Genomic DNA, 17182 nt, shown 5'->3' on the forward strand with positions numbered 1-17182 from the left:
CAAGTTTCTGTAAAGCAAACTCGTTAATAGAGAGAAAAAAAATCCTTGTTCCGCAGGTGCCTTTGGGATTAGAGGCAAGAGGAAGTAATTTCTGGTACATCTGTAATTTTTCTGTTTGTCTACCAAAGTCCATCAGCTTTAGCTGCAGGGGTTTAGAAAAGTGCATTCTGTAGAATGTTGTGCTATCATCACCTTTACTTGTGTCTTGGCAGACTATTGCAAATTCTTTAGGTTGCCAGACCATTTTGGGAAATGAAAACAATTTTATTTTTCTAATTTATTTTGCATAGTGTAACCCACACACTTGCTGGGTGTGCTGCACTGTCCCCTCCAGTGGCACATAGATGACTTACAAAGAGAATGACGAGTCTGCTCTATAGCCTTAGCCAATACTCGGCTGGCTTTTGGCTCGTGATAGAGTTCCCAAGGATGATTCTACCTGCAGAGGACCAAGGTCTGCTAGCATTACGATAGCAGTAATCAATAATTGATAGTTGAGATGTAAATCCTTTAATAAAAACAGTATTCCCGCTCCAATAGGGTATGCATGCCTTGTACAAAATGTATGATGGTGTACAATTCTAGTTTCCCCTAGATCAACAGTTCTCAAACTTCATTGCATCATGACTCCTTTCTAACACAACTTACTACATGTCCCCAAAGTGGAAGCTGGTGCCTGAGTCTGCCTGAGGCCCACCACCCAAATTGGGGGGAGAGGGGGGGCAAAGTAGAAACCCAAGCAATTCAGCCTCAGGCAGGGAGGCCTGCCCAGAGCTGATGCTTGAAACCCTTGGGCAGTAGGGCTCAGGCTTTGGCCGTGGCTCCCGGCAAGTCAAATGCCAGCCTTGGCAACCCCATTAAAAGGTAGTCTTCTGCACCCACAGTTTGAGAACCGCTGACCTAGCTTGTAGCCACTGAGAGACTGTTGCCTTTGAGCACTCTAGCTTTGTTTGTTGCAATATGTGGCAATAAGTACAGTACCATAGTGCAGCCTATATGGTTAAATTTCAACTCAACAACTTGGTTTAGGTCGTGAGCCAGCATCTCCCAGAGTACAGTGTCCATGTATTAACTGACTTGAAAGTACGTTGGGTCACTCGTAGAGCAAATATTCAAAACACAGCGGCATTGCATGGGCCAAAGTAACCTATTTTCCAAAGGAGTGGACCAATAAAACCTGAGCAAAATGATACTTTTAAATTAATTTCAAACAAAAAGTTGACTGGCACATGCCTAGAAAAGGGACAAGGTAGGTGAAGTAATATCTTTTATTGGAAATTGGTCCAGTCAAAGCTTCTATCTCTCACTAAGGCTCTGTAGTCTACTGGCACCCACACAGCTACCACAGACCATACAACAGGTATGTCAAACTCAAAACCTACTGAGGGTGGCACAAATGAAAACTGATAGCTTTCAGGGCCACCAAAGAAAATATACTTTATCAGAAAGTTGTAATTATTTACTATTATAGATTGTTTTAGGTATATTTTATAATTTTTTCAAGTCTTGTTTTAATATAATACAATAATTTGATGTGTACAATTATTTGCTCATAAAATAATTTTAATTTAAACATACATTTAAGTACTTTTTAATTTTTTATATGATACATAACTTGCTTTGTTGAAATAAAAACAAGTATAGACCATGGTCAAATAGAACAGGCTTCTGTGAAAATTTCAGATACTTTGTAAGTTTGAGATTTTGCATAAACATAATTATCCATGCAACTGCAAACAACTGACATTTATTGATATAAAATTAATATACATTTTGTGATTTTATATGGGAATAAATAAAATATTAACAAAATAATCATCTCCTCTCCCCCAGAGGCAGGTACCCCCAACTTAATGCCTCCTTCCTCCCCCAGAGCCAGGCACTCCCAGCCCCCCCCCCACTTAATCCCTCCCCCTCTCCCACAGCCAGGCCCTCCCCAACCTAATGCCTCCTCCCTCCCCCAGAACCTAATGCCCTCCCCCTCCTCCAGAGCCAGCCCCCCCCAACATGCCTTCCTCCTCTCTCACAGCCAGGCACTCCCAGCCCCCCCAACCTAATACCTGGGTCCTGGAGTCGCTGTTGCTGCCGTGACACATTTCTTTCTCAGGTGCGCTAGAGCGGGGTGAGCACAGTAGCCAGCTGTGAGCATGTGCTGGGCGCCATGCACAGAGCAGCCCAGCCGGCTGTATGCGCGTGTGCAGAGCACCCCCGGCTATGAGCAGTCGCTGTGGCGCAGAGCAGCCCGGCTGGCTGTGATCTGCACTTGGCCACGTGCTCCGAGTGGCCAGCAAGCTGCACTTCATTCCTTTACTAGCGGACTTACATGGCGTTGCCCAGGAAACTGGAGGAACAAAATTTAGAAAACCAGAAGCTGGTCCTGACAGCCTCCAGCCATACCGCAGCTACCAGTGCCTGACAACTGGCCATTATGGCAGACCCCCATGCTTTTCTACTGCTGCATAAAACAAAATCTCTGACTCAAAGAGGAAGGACTATGCAGCATTTTAAAGACTAACAAGATGGCTTATTAGGTTTGTCACTTAATAAACCATCTTGTTAGGACTATGCAGCACTTTAAAGACTTTGTTTCAGCAAGACCAGACTAACACAGCTACATCTCTATGGTTGCGTCTACACGGGCATAATTTTGCACAAATACTTTTAATGGAAAAGTTTTTCCGTTAAAAGTATTTGCGCAAGAGAGTGTCTATACTGGCATGTGCCTTTGCGCAAAATATTTGCTTTTTGTGCAAAAGCATCCGTGCCAGTGTAAATGCTCTCTTGCGCGAGAAAGTTCCGATGGCTATTTTAGCCATTGGGCTTTCTTGCACAAGAAATTGATTTACCTGTCTACACTGGCCTCTTGCACAAGAGGACTTATCCCTGAGCGGGAGCGTCAGAGTGCACAAGAAGCACTGATTTCATACAGTAGAACATCAGTGTTCTTGCGCAAATACTCGCGGCCAGTGTAGACAGGCAGCAAGATTTTGCACAAAAGCGGCCGCTTTTCCGCAAAATCTTGCCAATGTGCACAGCCTATTAGTATTCAAAAAAGAGGCATTGCAATGTTGAGAATCAGAGTTATTTGACTTGGCAAACTTGGATACAAAAGTCACAATAGAAACCAGGTCTGTTTTCTTCCCATGCTGGAAGCATATGGAGGCCCTTCTTCAATAGTGAAGTGTTTTGCTTCCTATCAGATGGTATTTTTGCTAATTATCCTTGTAGAAGCTAATGGGGTTTTCTTGGTAGGGAAGTAGGGGATAGGCATGCTAGGTCTGCAAATTCTCATCCAAGAGCTGAGTATAGGGCTGCCTCAATCAGTGGGGCTGGTCCTACTGAATCTGAGAGATTTCAAGGTGACACCTCAAACTCTTCTTCCATCTTTTTTTTATGAAACTACAAGTACTTACCTGAGCTTGCTGGCACCTCTATAGTCCCTCCTCCAGCACCCCTTCCCCTTGACAAGCTGCCCCTCCCATGGACTGCATCCCCGTGTCTCCCCCCCCCCCCCCCCCAGGATCATCCAGTATCACACTGAGGACCAGTGCCCAGATTTGAGGGATCCCCCTGCCTTGGATTAATATCTCACCCACCCAGCATCATCCAGTGCTGCCCCTTGGGCCAGTGACCCTCAGAGGAGACACCCCCCCCCCCCACCATGGGCTTCATTTCTCACTCACTCCCTGCAGGATTGTCCAGACCCACTTCCTTCATCCCCCTACAATCCTTGCCCCCAATGGTTCAGCCCCACCCCCCTACAATCTTGCCCTCTCCCCACTTGCCCCCAATGATTCAGCCCCTCCAATCCTGCCCTTCCCCCACTCGCTCCCAACGGTCCAGCCCCCCTGGACCAGCCCACCCCCACAAGTATCCAGCCTCCCCCAATCCTGCCCTACCCCCCACTTGCCCCCAAAAGTCCAGTTCCCCCCTGCCCCCGGACCAGTCCCTGCCCCCCTCTCGTGCTCGCCTCTGGATCCCTGATGTGCCTCTTTCCAGACATTTTTTTCAAAGTGGTAGCTGAGCAGTAACAGCAGACCCACTCCCTCTGCCTAGAGGAACCTGCCCGCCCATTGGTTGGCCGCCAGGCCCCAAGCCAATTGCAATATTGATGAGGGGCCTTCATATGCTTCCAGAAATGGCAGGGAACAGTGGCAGATATAGAGCAGGGTGAGTGGGACGGCTGCCGTGGGCCCCACGCTTTAATAGGCCCAGCGCCAGGGGTGGCCTGGCTTGGCGGGATACCGGGAATTTCCCGGTGGGCCATCCGCCGAAGGGCCGGCTGGCAGCTGCTGGAGGAGGAGGGGGATTGTGACGGGGCACTGCAGCCCCGCACTTTGAATTCCCTGGCGCCGGCCAATACGGGCCATGTGGGGCAGAGGGAGCGCATGTGCGGTGTGCTGAAACTGAAATGCCACATGGCGTGCTGAAACGCCGCGCAGCAGCTGAGAGGGGAAATGCTGTGGCGTTACGTCACAGCCAGGGATTTTGAAACCGCGTGGCCCAGCGTTGCACGGGTCGGTTCAGTACGCGGTGTGGAGCCTGGGCAGGGGTTGCGGCTACCCTGCAAACTGGAAGGCAGAAAATGGATGGTAGAGGAAGGGGCTTGTGGTGGAGGGGGTGGGGGTCAGATCAGGAGAAGAAAGGGGAAGGCACCAAGGGACAGCGTGGAGGAGAGACAAATGCCAGGGGGCCAAGTGGAGACAATGAGGAAAAGGGCAGGAGGGGAGGTGTCAGTGGGAGGAGGGACAGGGTGATACTGGGAGAGGAGAGGATAAGGGCATTGGGGACTAAATGGGGGAGGGGAAGGTGCTGGGAGAAGGCTTGAAAGGAAGGGTGAGCATGAGGAAGGTGGGGATGGAGCAAGGGCACAGGAGCATGAGGGGAATGGGGGCAGAGGGTGGTGAGGGGGTGGGCATCAGGGAAAAAGAGGGCAAAGGGGACAGTGAGGGAAGGGGGAGGTGCCAGGAGATTCTGGGGGTGAAGCAGACAGGCAGACACCTGCAGGGGAGGGACCAGCACCAGAGGAGAGAGGCATGGCAGGTATGTAGAGGGAGGTGTTAGGAGATGAGGAGGGGTAGCTCACATGATCAGAGTGGGGCTACTGGAGGAGTGGGCACAGGGGGGATGCCTTTTTTCTATTTTTCTACAAAGGGGGGGGCGCAAAACTCTCATCCACCCCTGGCGGGGAAGTTTCTCCCCACACTGCCAAGCTCCGTGCAGCCCGGGGGAGAGGTGTCAGTCTCTCATCTCTTCCTGGAGGAAAGGTTATCCCCTGTAAAGTTTGGTGGCGGTAGGTCTTACAGTGTTCAAGTTATTAGAGCACAAACATACAAATATTCTCCTTTATACATTAGATTTAAAAAAAAGTACTGGCGGGCTGCAAAAAATTTCGATCAGGCTGCATGCAGCCCACCAAATGCCACTTTGACATATCTACCTTACAACATGCATAAGACACAAGTATGAAACCAAAAGCTCTGTAACCAATGAGCTTGTTCTACCCCTCTAATAATGAGCAGGTGTTGAGGTGCAGCACACTCTTCTCATGACAGATCCAAAGCTACTTTCTGCAAGAGTAGGGCTCTTAAATCTAATTGACTTTGCATTTCACCAAATTCTTTCTGAGGGTTTTGTCAGATGAGCGATGTGAGGCAGGGACATTAGCTCCTAATATGCAGGCTGCCAAATATAATGGGGTTCCAACCTTCAGAAGCATCTTGGGGCTCTCCTAATATAAGTACTAATGGGGGTGGAGTGTTGCTGTGCACTGTTACACAGCAGATACTTTCCACAGAGAGGGTGGTAGTGCAGAGCTGAAATTAAATGTTAACTTCTACACTGTGACATGATTAGGCTGAGGCTTAATTCATACTTGGAGCTGGAGGGCACAGCCAGGGGCTTGCTAATGGAATGGAGGAGAACCCAGCAGAGGCATTTCTAGCAGTCAGTTGGTGACTCCTCAGATCCTGTAGAACTATTTTCATTTGAAGGCAAGTTGCAAGACCTTCTGGCTGCAAGGTGAATGGCTGAGTTGTGTATTTCTGCATTGACAGCTGAAATGTGCGCTGCAGGCTCAAGAGTAACCACCCTGCCAGCTACATATCAATTGTGCTGTCCTAAGATACTGCAGGGGTTGAGGGTAGCATTCCCTGTATGCTGATCACTTGTGCAGTTGCTCAAGAAAGATTCCAAGGCCCCCCAGCTGATTAGCAGAGAACCCACAGCTAGGTGTTTTGTTGCTACTGGTGGTGCACATTTGTACATGCCTTGGTGCACATACAATTTATTGCACAGGTGGATGGAAAAAATCTGCACCTGGCTGGAAAAGATTAGAGGGAACATTGGTGAAAGATTTGAGACTGAGTCAAGCTGCTACTGAGGTGTGAATGAGGTTCCGGCAGGTGGGTGGCATGCTGACAGCCAAGTCACATATGATGATGATCAGGGCTTGGTGAAAGCCGCTCACCAGCCCTGCACTGCGCATGCGCAAGACCCGCATTGCACATGTGCGCGCCGCAAATGAACGGGGCACCCAGCTGAAATCTACTTGCCACAGGCGAGTAGATTTAATACTTTGTCGAGCCCTGATGATGATTGAAAATCTTTATATTAAAGAGGTTCTACCAATCCCAAAAGGTTGGACATTACATCCCAGGCCAATGAATATTTCAGATCTTACCTAAAGAGACATTAACAGCTATTTCTTACTAACTAAACTAACATTTGTTACAAAAGAGAGCCAATATTGGTTAAAAGCTTCATTATATGTACAAAAGCTTCAGAATGGTAGCCGAGTTAGTCTGTAACAAGAAAAACTTCAACAAGAAATAGTCTAGTAGCACCTTAAAGACTAACAAAACATGTAGATGGGATCATGAGCGTTTGTGGGCAAAACCCACTTTCTGAAGAAGTGGGTTGTGCCCACAAAAGCTCATGATACCATTATATGTACAGATATCAATAGAATCCTTAGGTCAGTTTCACAGTACAGATGGTAAACTTTAGAATTGCAGGGTCCTTTTCGGAAACAGCCATCAGTTCAATGCCCAAAGATTCACTATCAGAGCAGTCCAGCTGAGGCAAGAGAGCTCAGTCTTAGGACTTAAACTTCCCCTAAATAAAGCTGAAACAGATCTGAGGTGAAAGGATCAGGTCCCAAGAGATTTGTAGAGCTCTTTGCAGCCTCTTGACAGCCCCAGTCCTTGGATGAACAATAGGCTTTTGAAGTACCCTATTTTGTAAGCAGCAGCAGTAATTAGCTACATGGATTAACATAAGGCATTTGCCTTTCTCCCACCATTTTACAGGTGATTTACCACAAACTTCAAAAGAGAAATTAGACGTATCAGTTATTTAAGTGTTAAAGTTTTTTATTTTCTGAATTAACAGACTGTAGCACAGAAAGGAATTGTTTGATTACATTGTTAGCCTCTAAGCTATATATATATGTAAACACACAAAACACAAACATACTCACAGGGTCTATTTGCCTGCATGTTGCTTAATGCTTTCTGACCCTGTCTTACAAGTTAGGACCCTAGTGCTTTGCTTTGTACATACAACCTCACTGGATTCATTCTCTAGAATTCTGCCAAAAATATTCCACAGTCCTCTGGGCTAACTTTTTATGTCCTATGGACAGTCAAGTTTTTCCACACAGCAACATGAACCAACCAAAGGCTAGAATGGGGGATAAGAAGTCTGGGATATGGGTGGTTGAACCCGGGCCCACATAATGTAATGTCCCCCACCCATGTGGGGTCCCACTACTCAGGTTCCAGGCTGAGCCCAAATGTCTATGGGAATTTTATAACCCTAACTCCATCCCCATGCCTTGGGACAGAGCTTTGTGAGCCTGAGTTAGCTGACAGAGGCCAGCTGGGGTATTTCAGCATACATCTATACTACTAGAAATGTAGCCGTGTTAGTCTGGGGTAGTTGAAGCAAAATGCAGGACAATGTAGCACTTTAAAGACTAACAAGATGGTTTATTAGATGATGAGCTTTCGTGGGCCAGACCCACTTCCTCAGATCTGAGGAAGTGGGTCTGGCCCACGAAAGCTCATCATCTAATAAACCATCTTGTTAGTCTTTAAAGTGCTACATTGTCCTGCATTTTGCTTCATCTATACTACTGTAAGAGAGAAGATGATGTACTTTGATTTTTTATGTTGCATGTTCACAAATATTTCAATTTTCTCAGATACTTTTATTCCTGCTAATTTAAAAGTCGTGGTGCTCAATTTGACATGTCAGATAAATAATATTGTTTCTGTTCTCTAAATGGATAAGCAGCAGCAATTTGTGCAAGCCACTTTGGAAGAACTATATATTTATAAACTTAAACAACAAATGGTCTGGTAGCACTTTATAGACTAACTCGGCTACCCCCTGAAACTATATATTTATAGACTTCTTAAGAGAAGCTGACAGGTCCTGCAGATATGTTATCAGAGCCAATTTACAGCAGCAGGTAAAGGTGTTAGTATATTACTCAAATTAGGCTGGGCAAAGCTCACCATGCCTAGCCTTTGCCCTGAATACTCTAAACCTGAAGGAAAGCTCCACAATCACCTCTAGAGTCAAACCTCTGTTTCATAATGCATATACAGATGCTGCGACTAAACTGGTCCTTATGGGGAAAATTCTGGTCCAGCTGAAGGGAGGAGAAGGATTGGAAGCATCAGTGTCACGAATATATCTGGTTGTCAAACACTAAAACAAACTAATCAGTGGCATCTCCTCTAGCTTCTGGCTGGATTTAGTAACAAGATTGTGTATTGATGCAGTAGAAACTGCATTGAGGGAACCTCAACTATGTAAATCGCTCAGTCCAGAAGGCTTGGCAAATATGTCCCAGAGCGGAATCAAAGGAGCTGAAGTCTGGCACTCGAAGGACTCAAGAAGTCCTGCTGAAAGACACTGGTGAAGTAAGTATATATGTTAAAGTGGTAAATTCAATTTGACTGAAAAGGTAATAAATAGTCCTTCAACATGTGAACTGAATTAGAGTTCAAAATATAAACTATGATCTAGAAAGACAGTAAAACAATATAGATTAAAAAATTGAGTTGTGGATAGAAGCCCCAATCTTACAGACACTTTCATATGTGCTTAGCTTTAAAAAAAGGCCTAGTCCAACATTCCATTTTTTGTCTAGTGGAATAAATTTTATGTGCAGAGGCATGTGTTGATGTCCTCCACCAGTAGAAATACATGGGCACTCTGCTAATCAGCAGAGCAGCACCTGGATCTCTCTTAGACTGCCACCCAAGTGCTCAGATTACAGGGAATACTGGTATAGTCCCATTGATTACAATGGAATTACTCATATACACAGCTTGCCGAACTGCGGCGAGCCCCACTCGCTAGCCACGCTGTCCGGCTCTTCTGGGTTGTAATCTACTCACCACAGGCGAGTAGATTACATAGTTTGTTGAGCCCTGCTCATATACTTAAACATGTTGATGTTTGCAGGATCAAAGTCATAGATGGCTACAAGCTGAGGATTTGCCTTATCTTGCTGTGTATCCTATGCCTTCAGCCCAGAGAGGAGACTTCAGAATCTATTGGCACCCAGTGTCAGATTAGGGGTGGGGTGAGGTTAATATTGGCCAAAGTGAATCACTAAAATAAAATATGGCTCATAGTAAACCTGTATAGGGTTTCAAAAAAGTGAGTGGGGGTGCTCTTTGACCCCCTGGGTTCCTTGAATTTGTCTGTCTCTTGTGGAGCTTGAATATGCCTTTGGGCTTGGCTCTCTGAAGTGATAAAATAATGAATGTTGACATTTAAATGTGCACCAGTGGGCACCTGAGATGAATGAATGGTTCATACAACTTGGAGCTATTGTCTGAGGTCCTCCAAAGACTCACTCCTACATTCCTTACATGCAGCTTACATTTTTGATGTATTCTTTGCAATCATAATAGGTAGACAGTCTTTTTATTTTTCTGTAAGTGAGAAGTAACACACCAGTAGCTGCAGACTGTTCACCACCTGCCCATCCCTTCTCTACGCTATCTGCCTTTTTTTTTTCTAGTTGCAGAGCAAAAAAGAAAACATCACATTAGAAATTGTGTGGGGTTTAGCCATTTGCACTGTAATTAGCCAGAGACTGTGCACAGTCAGACACGGATAACGACATGACCGACTCTGGGGCACTGTACGGCTGCTGTGGAAACGGCGCGGAGTACAACACTGCTGGAAAGTCAGTCTGGTAACTAGTGATCCTGAGACGCCAACATGGAACTGAAGACAAATATGGGAAAGCTTCCCACTTCCCTGGGCTGTTGCACTCACCCAGGGCCAGGAAAGCCTGTTAGTTGCAGGGCAATGGTTCCCAACCTTTTTGATACCAGGCAAACCCATTCACAAACTTTTTGTCAGACTGGCAACATATTTGCATATTCATGATGTAAATAATGAATATGCAGATATACAAATAAAATGTTACCCTAAAGCCCAGTGCCAGCTGTAACCCCTAGAGCGTCCCACCCCTCCACTACCCCCCCCAACGGCAGCCACTGACCCCAGAGTCCCCTGCACCTAACCTCCCAATGCCAGCCTACTACCCTCACAGCCCCCCAGTGCCAGTCCCCCCCACCAGACCCTCTAGGACCAGCCTCCTGTTTCCAGAGCCCCACTGCACCCAACCTCCCCAGACTCCTCCCAGTCCCCAACATTAGACCCATTTCCAGAGCCCCCCAGTGCCAGCCCTGCCCCTATACCCCCCACTATTAGCTGAGCCTACAGAGCCCCTCAGCACTAGCCCTGCCCCCCCTTACCTAGCTCTGCACTGCTGTCTGTCACGGTGGCTCTGGGGGCCGGGCTACAGCACACCACCCAGCATCTCCCTGACCACCGCAGCTGTTGGGAGAGGCGTGTCCTTCTCCACCTCTTAGCCAACCAGAGCCGGGCAGGGTCTCCTCCAGCCACAGAAGAGTGCTTCCCTGCATGACGGGAGGGCCCCAAAGGGCTCTTCTGTGGCTGGGAGAAGACCCCACCCATGCCTGGAGCTGGTTGGCTGAGAGGCGGGGTAGGACAAGCAGGAGCGGTGTGCCCCAACCCTGGCTCCCAGAAATGCTGTGGCCTGGAAGCGGGGAGCCGCTGGTTTAACTCGCTGTTAGGAATGCGCTAGCGCAGGGCTACTGAACTGCGGAAGCCCCAGGGGCCACAGTGATACTCACAGCATGTGCCGAGGGCCACAACTTAAGTGAGGGTCCATATACATGTAAATAGCTTCTTTCACACTGAGGGGCATGAATACAAAGATTAAGGCAAGACGGCACAACATGCAGGCCCCATTTCAGTCAGTTCTGCTGATATTAATACATGCAACATTTACCCAATTTCCACCACTTTGAATGAGCAATGACCATCCGCCCCCCCCCTCCCCGCGCCAGCGGAGCCCTGTCACCGCCCCCCCTCCCGCCAGCGGAGCCCTGTCACCGCCCCCCCCCCCCCGCCAGCGGAGCCCTGTCACCGCCCCCCCCCGCCCCCCCTGCCAGCGGAGCCCTGTCACCGCCCCCCCTGCCAGCGGAGCCCTGTCACCGCCCCCCCCCCCCCCGCCAGCGGAGCCCTGTCACCGCCCCCCCCCCCCCCCGCCAGCGGAGCCCTGTCACCGCCCCCCCCCCCGCCAGCGGAGCCCTGTCACCGCCCCCCCCCCGCCAGCGGAGCCCTGTCACCGCCCCCCCAGCTTACACTGCCGGTTCCCGGCGGCCGCAGCGCCTCTCGCCCTTCCCCAGCCCAGGAGCCGCCCCGCGCTGCTGGGACAGCAGACAGCTGCGACTCCTGCGCATTGAGCCTTATTTGCATGTTCCCGCCCCTACGCAACGCTGATTGGTGAGTTCTGGGGGCGGGAACGAGGATTGGGAGACCTGCCTGTCACTGAGCCCGTTCCCGGCGGCTGGGCCCGGCCTCGTTCTCGTCCGCCTCGCAGGCGGCTGCAGAAGCGGCGGGGCTCGGGCCGCGCGGCGGAAGCTGGGAGCGGTGCGAGGACCCCGCCCCTCCGCCGGCCGCGCGGGAAGGATCCGGCCTGGCCTGAGGGAGCAGCGCGCGAGCGACCCGCCCTCCAGCCCGCCGGCAGGTGAGCCCCGCCCCGCCCCTCGCCGGGACTGCCCCTCCCCCTCCCGCTGCGGCCTGCTCCCACCCACCCTGACACCCCCTCCCCACAGCGCCCCGCCCCCACCGAGACCCCTCCCCCACAGCCTGACACCCCCTCCCCACAGCGCCCCGCCCCCACCGAGACCCCTCCCCCACAGCCTGACACCCCCTCCCCACAGCGCCCCGCCCCCACCGAGACCCCCTCCCCACAGCGCCCCGCCCCCACCGAGACCCCTCCCCCACACCTTGACACCCCCTCCCCACAGCGCCCCGCCCCCACCGAGACCCCTCCCCCACAGCCTGACACCCCCTCCCCACAGCGCCCCGCCCCCACCGAGACCCCTCCCCCACACCTTGACACCCCCTCCCCACAGCGCCCCGCCCCCACCGAGACCCCTCCCCCACACCCTGAAACCCCCTCCCCACAGCGCCCCGCCCCCACCGAGACTCCTCCCCCACACCCTGAAACCCCCTCCCCACAGCGCCCCGCCCCCACCGAGACCCCTCCCCCACACCCTGACACCCCCTCCCCACAGCGCCCCGCCCCCACCGAGACTCCTCCCCACACCCTGAAACCCCCTCCCCACAGCGCCCCGCCCCCACCGAGACCCCTCCCCCACACCCTGACACCCCCTCCCCACAGCGCCCCGCCCCCACCGAGACTCCTCCCCACACCCTGACACCCCCTCCCCCACAGCGCCCCGCCCCCACCGAGACCCCTCCCCATGCACCCTGACACTCTCTCCCCCATATTGCCCTGCTCCCCCACACTCTGACACCCCTCCGAGACCCTCCCCCATAGTGCACCTACTGCCCCGCCCCCACTGACCTCACCACCGAGACCCCTCCCCCACACTCTGACACCCCTCCGAGACCCTCCCCCATAGTGCACCTACTGCCCCGCCCCCACTGACCTCACCACCGAGACCCCTCCCCCATACCCTGACACCTCCTTCCGAGACCCTCCCTGAGTTCACCTGGCTGAGACCTCTCTCCCACAGGTCCCTACCCCCTGCCAAAACCCCTCCACACCCTGACACCCCCTCCCCACCGAGACCCTTCCCTCACACCATGACACCTCCTACCCCCTACTCCTGTGATTTGCTACTCATCCCTGGGGCCATCTGCTCCCATCCTCCTTGTTACCTACCTCTGGACCCCTCTTGCCCATTGACCAAGACCCCTCGCCAGACATCCCTGGGATGCCTCTCATCCTCTCTATTCTCAAGACCCCACGTCATACACCCTTAGACACCCCCTCACATCCCATTCCTGACACCTTTTCATTCCTGTTACCTGCCCCCAGCCCTCCCACTTGATGAGTCTCAATGACACCTCCACATCTGTGTTGCAAACTCCCTCTCCAGAGACTGGTGAGATCAGAATTCCCTCTCTGTCACTCGTTCTTCCCAGGAGAAGTGAGGCCCTGAAATGCTTTCCTTTGTCTATACTCCCCTATGTGAGGATATTCCTGGAGCACCTTTCCACTCCTTAAAGCTGTGCACACTCAGGACAGGTGAGACTCTGAACTGTTCCTGCTCCCCCAAACTACCTGCTACACACACTCAGAACGAGAGAGACCTTAGGTACGGATTATCTCTGTCCCAGTCACCCCTGCTCTCCTGAAACAAGTGACACCCAGGACTGCCCCTCTCACCCATGTTCCTGAGAGCTCCTGCCAGTCACTTTTGAGACAGCTGAGAGCCTGGCATATGTTTTCCACCTAGCTGTCACAAATATGCTGGGGTATCCCTGAAACACACACCAGGATAGGTGATATCTTGGGATACCTCCTCACTCCAGAACAGGTGTCACAGAACTTCATCCACAATTTCTTTTGAGTATGCAACATGTAAGGCCTATCTTTAAGATACCCCCATTTCTGTTACTTCCTCTCCCGTGTTCTAAGGTCAGGTGAGACCCAGAACCTTGGCCCTCCCATCCACAAGATCCTTCCCATCTCTGTTACATCTACCTGGAACAGCTGAAACTTTGCAGTCCTCCTACATATTTCATCTCTGCATGTCTCACTCTCACACACAGTTTAGATGGGACCCTAGGAATCCTCTTCTCTGCCCTACTACTGAGATGCCCAGTGCCCTCATGATTGTTGTTTCCCTCTTTCTCTGGGCGTGGAAGGACCCAGAACTCTTGCCCATTTCTGCCATTGGCGCCTGGCATCCCCAGGACCACCTATCTCTAGGACATACACCGGATACAGGTGAAACCACAGCCTTGCCCCTTGTAGAGCCTTGATTCACCTATCTATGTGACACATATCTAGTTTTGTGATATGTGTTTGTGGTATGTCAGACTGGGTCCCAACTTCCTGCTTTCCAATTCCTGCAGAACTAATTAGATCTTGGGAACCCCCTTGAAGAAATCCAGGAGTTACATCCCTTGCCCATATGCAGGAATTGCTGTGCAGGGGTGTGAGCTGTGGGAGGGGCTGGGGGCAGCCCCTCATTGCTGCCCAGCCCCACCCCTGGCTTTGCTTCTGGGGAGGAGAGGGGGAGAATCAGCCCCAGCCAGAGCATGAGGGAGGGAGGGAGGCTGGGGCAACTAGGGATGTTAGTGACTAGTTGACTATCTGATAAGCTAATAGCAACTCGACTATTTGCTCCCCCTACCCTTGCTGCCTGTATCAGAGAGAGGCAGCGAGGTGGGGGACAGGAGCCAGTGCTGGGGGGAAACCGGCTAAAGCCGGTCTCCACAGGGGGCAGGGGAGGCAGAGGCACTGTGGGGAAATGGCTGAGCAGGGACTGCTGGTGCTTCTGCTTTTGAAATGTACGAGAGCCCTCCGGGGCTTTTGTACATTTCAAAAGAAGAAATACCTAGGGAACAGAGGGCAAATGGGGACTCAAGCAGTCCCTGCTCGCCCGTGCTCTCTATGGCATCCTGTTCTCTCCCCCCCCCCCTTTTGCTGCCTTATGAGAGGCAGCAAGGTGGGGAGACAGGAGCCAGTGCTGGGAGGAGCCAGCTTAAGTCAGTTCCCCCCAGCACCATCTCAGGAGTGCTGCTCCCCGCCCCCTCCCCCCCGCTGCCTTTATCAGAGGTAGTGGGAGGAGGGATAGGGGATGCTGCTTTGAAGCAGCCCCTGTCCGCAGGGGTCCCAGCAGGGAGCTGGGTCCACTCCTACCCCTGTGGACAGGGGCTGTTGATACCAAGCAGCCCCTGTCCATGGTCAGACCTGGCCACCACAAACAGAGGCTGCTCTGGCACCAGTCCCTGTTCACATCAGACAGGGCTGGCCATGAACAGGGAGCTGTTGCCTGAGCAGCCTCTGCCTGCAGCCAGGCCTGGCAACCATGAACAGGGGCTGCTGGAGTCAGCTAGCGCTGATTGCTGTGCCTCTGCATTTTAAATACAATTAAGAGCCCAGCGGCTCTTACTACATTTAAAATGCAGAGCTGCAGCATGGGTGGCTCCGGAGACGGCATAAGCCAGGACTGCTCATTCCCGGCTGGAGTTGGCTCCTGGAACTATCCCCACTGCAGCTCTGCACAGCAGCTCTTACCGACTAATTGTATGGTCGGTACAAATTGTATCGACTATACGATTAGCCAGATAATCACATTTTAACATCCTCAGGGGCAACACACTGCTTCTGCCTTCCTTTGGCTGCCTGGAGCACAGGAGAAGGAGGCTGGGGCAACGCACTGCCCCGTCTCTCACTTACTGGAGGACCATGGAGGGGTGTGTTCACACCCTTCATGCGCGCACACTCATACACAGATACAAGCCTGCTTCTTGAGGATGGTGAGACGATAATCTGTGTTCCCTCTCATTTTTTCCATCCATGTGTGGAATAAATTGTGTTATGTCTAAGAGGCATTAATCTTCTCCTTCAGTGAGAAGGTCCTTCATAGGATAGGGGATCAAAGACTTTTATAGCTGTTTACTTGTCTGTTGTGGTAGTATTAATAAACTTGAAATCTGTACGTTTTCCCTGCCCTTTAAGAAGTCTGTAACCATCCTTACACTATTTTAAGGTTTTTGGCTAAACAGAAAGGAATTGTTTGCATTTCATTGCTTCAGTGTATTAGGAAGAAAATAGATGATGTAGGAATGAAAATTTGATTTGGAGAGATTTGCAATATATTGATAGTTGGTGTCTGTATCCTGCAGTGATAAATGCCTGAGAGAGAATGGACAATTAAGTAGGACTTGTTTATTCTCTTCACTGCTGTTTCATAAACTAAGGTTAGAATTTCCTCCTTTTGACAGTTTCAAGATGAGGATGTGATGAAGTGAAGATGCTTTTTGGGTTGTAGGATTTAATTATGTACATTTGCAAAAAGACATGTACAAGGAGGGCTGCCCTTGTAAACTGCATCCTTGCTGAACAGAAGATGGAGAGGCTTAGGTGGAAGGCATTTAAATAGCTGTAGCAGAGGATGCTTTGTGAGATCGTTTGGGAAACTGATCACACCTTGTTTGGGGTGACATTCTACAAATGCAGTTTAGGACCTTGTTTGTTAGATCTATTCTAATTGCATTTTATAAATATGTGTCTCTTTTTGGCTTCAGAGAATATGGATTATTAATGTTTTGGCATATAATGAAAAGGATTACAGTTGAACTATGTAATTGAAGAACCCAAGTGTGCCTTTTGCATGTAGTTATTGTAGAACTGAAATCAATGAAATGGAACAAATTAAGACAGTTGCCTTATTAAAATTATTTTTATTAATGCAGTTGTTTACTAGCCTATAGAAATACCTATTCTTTGTCCCAAAGAGATTACAGTTGAAGATAACAATCTTTATTTGTATCTTTCCAGAAGATATTTATTAATCAAAACTGGGCTTTTTTCATACTAAACATTGATGCTGGGCCTGAGAGTTTTTCTTGGTGTGTGAAAAAGGATAACAAAAATATGTGAAAAGGAATGATATATATGTGTATATATATATATATATATATATATATATATACACATTTTTTTTCCTTTTGTTTCCAAAGTTTGTGCTTTCATGATGATATCAGTTTGAATAACAATTTAATAGGATACCATCATCTGAGTTATGTTTTGTAAACAAATATGTTTTATTTGTGATAAATTTATTTTTGG

The 17182-nt window shown here is 50.1% G+C and overlaps 1 protein-coding gene across 13 annotated transcripts in view; it reads left to right on the forward strand.

Moving 5' to 3' along the window:
• Positions 1–11865: 11865 nt before the first annotated feature.
• RALGPS1 (Ral GEF with PH domain and SH3 binding motif 1) overlaps positions 11866–17182 on the forward strand; it is a 428912-nt gene continuing 423595 nt past the window's right edge. For 2 of the 13 annotated variants that reach the window (XM_075905761.1, XM_075905762.1), the window contains exon 1: positions 11868–12091. The gene's annotated coding sequence lies outside the window, so the exon portion shown is untranslated. Of the gene's footprint in view, positions 12092–13521; positions 13625–17182 lie in introns of all 13 variants that reach the window. The other 11 variants (XM_075905756.1, XM_075905757.1, XM_075905766.1 and 8 more) reach the window with 9 other exon arrangements.

This window comes from Pelodiscus sinensis, chromosome 22 (assembly GCF_049634645.1).
Source record: "Pelodiscus sinensis isolate JC-2024 chromosome 22, ASM4963464v1, whole genome shotgun sequence".
NCBI lineage: Eukaryota > Metazoa > Chordata > Testudines > Trionychidae > Pelodiscus > Pelodiscus sinensis.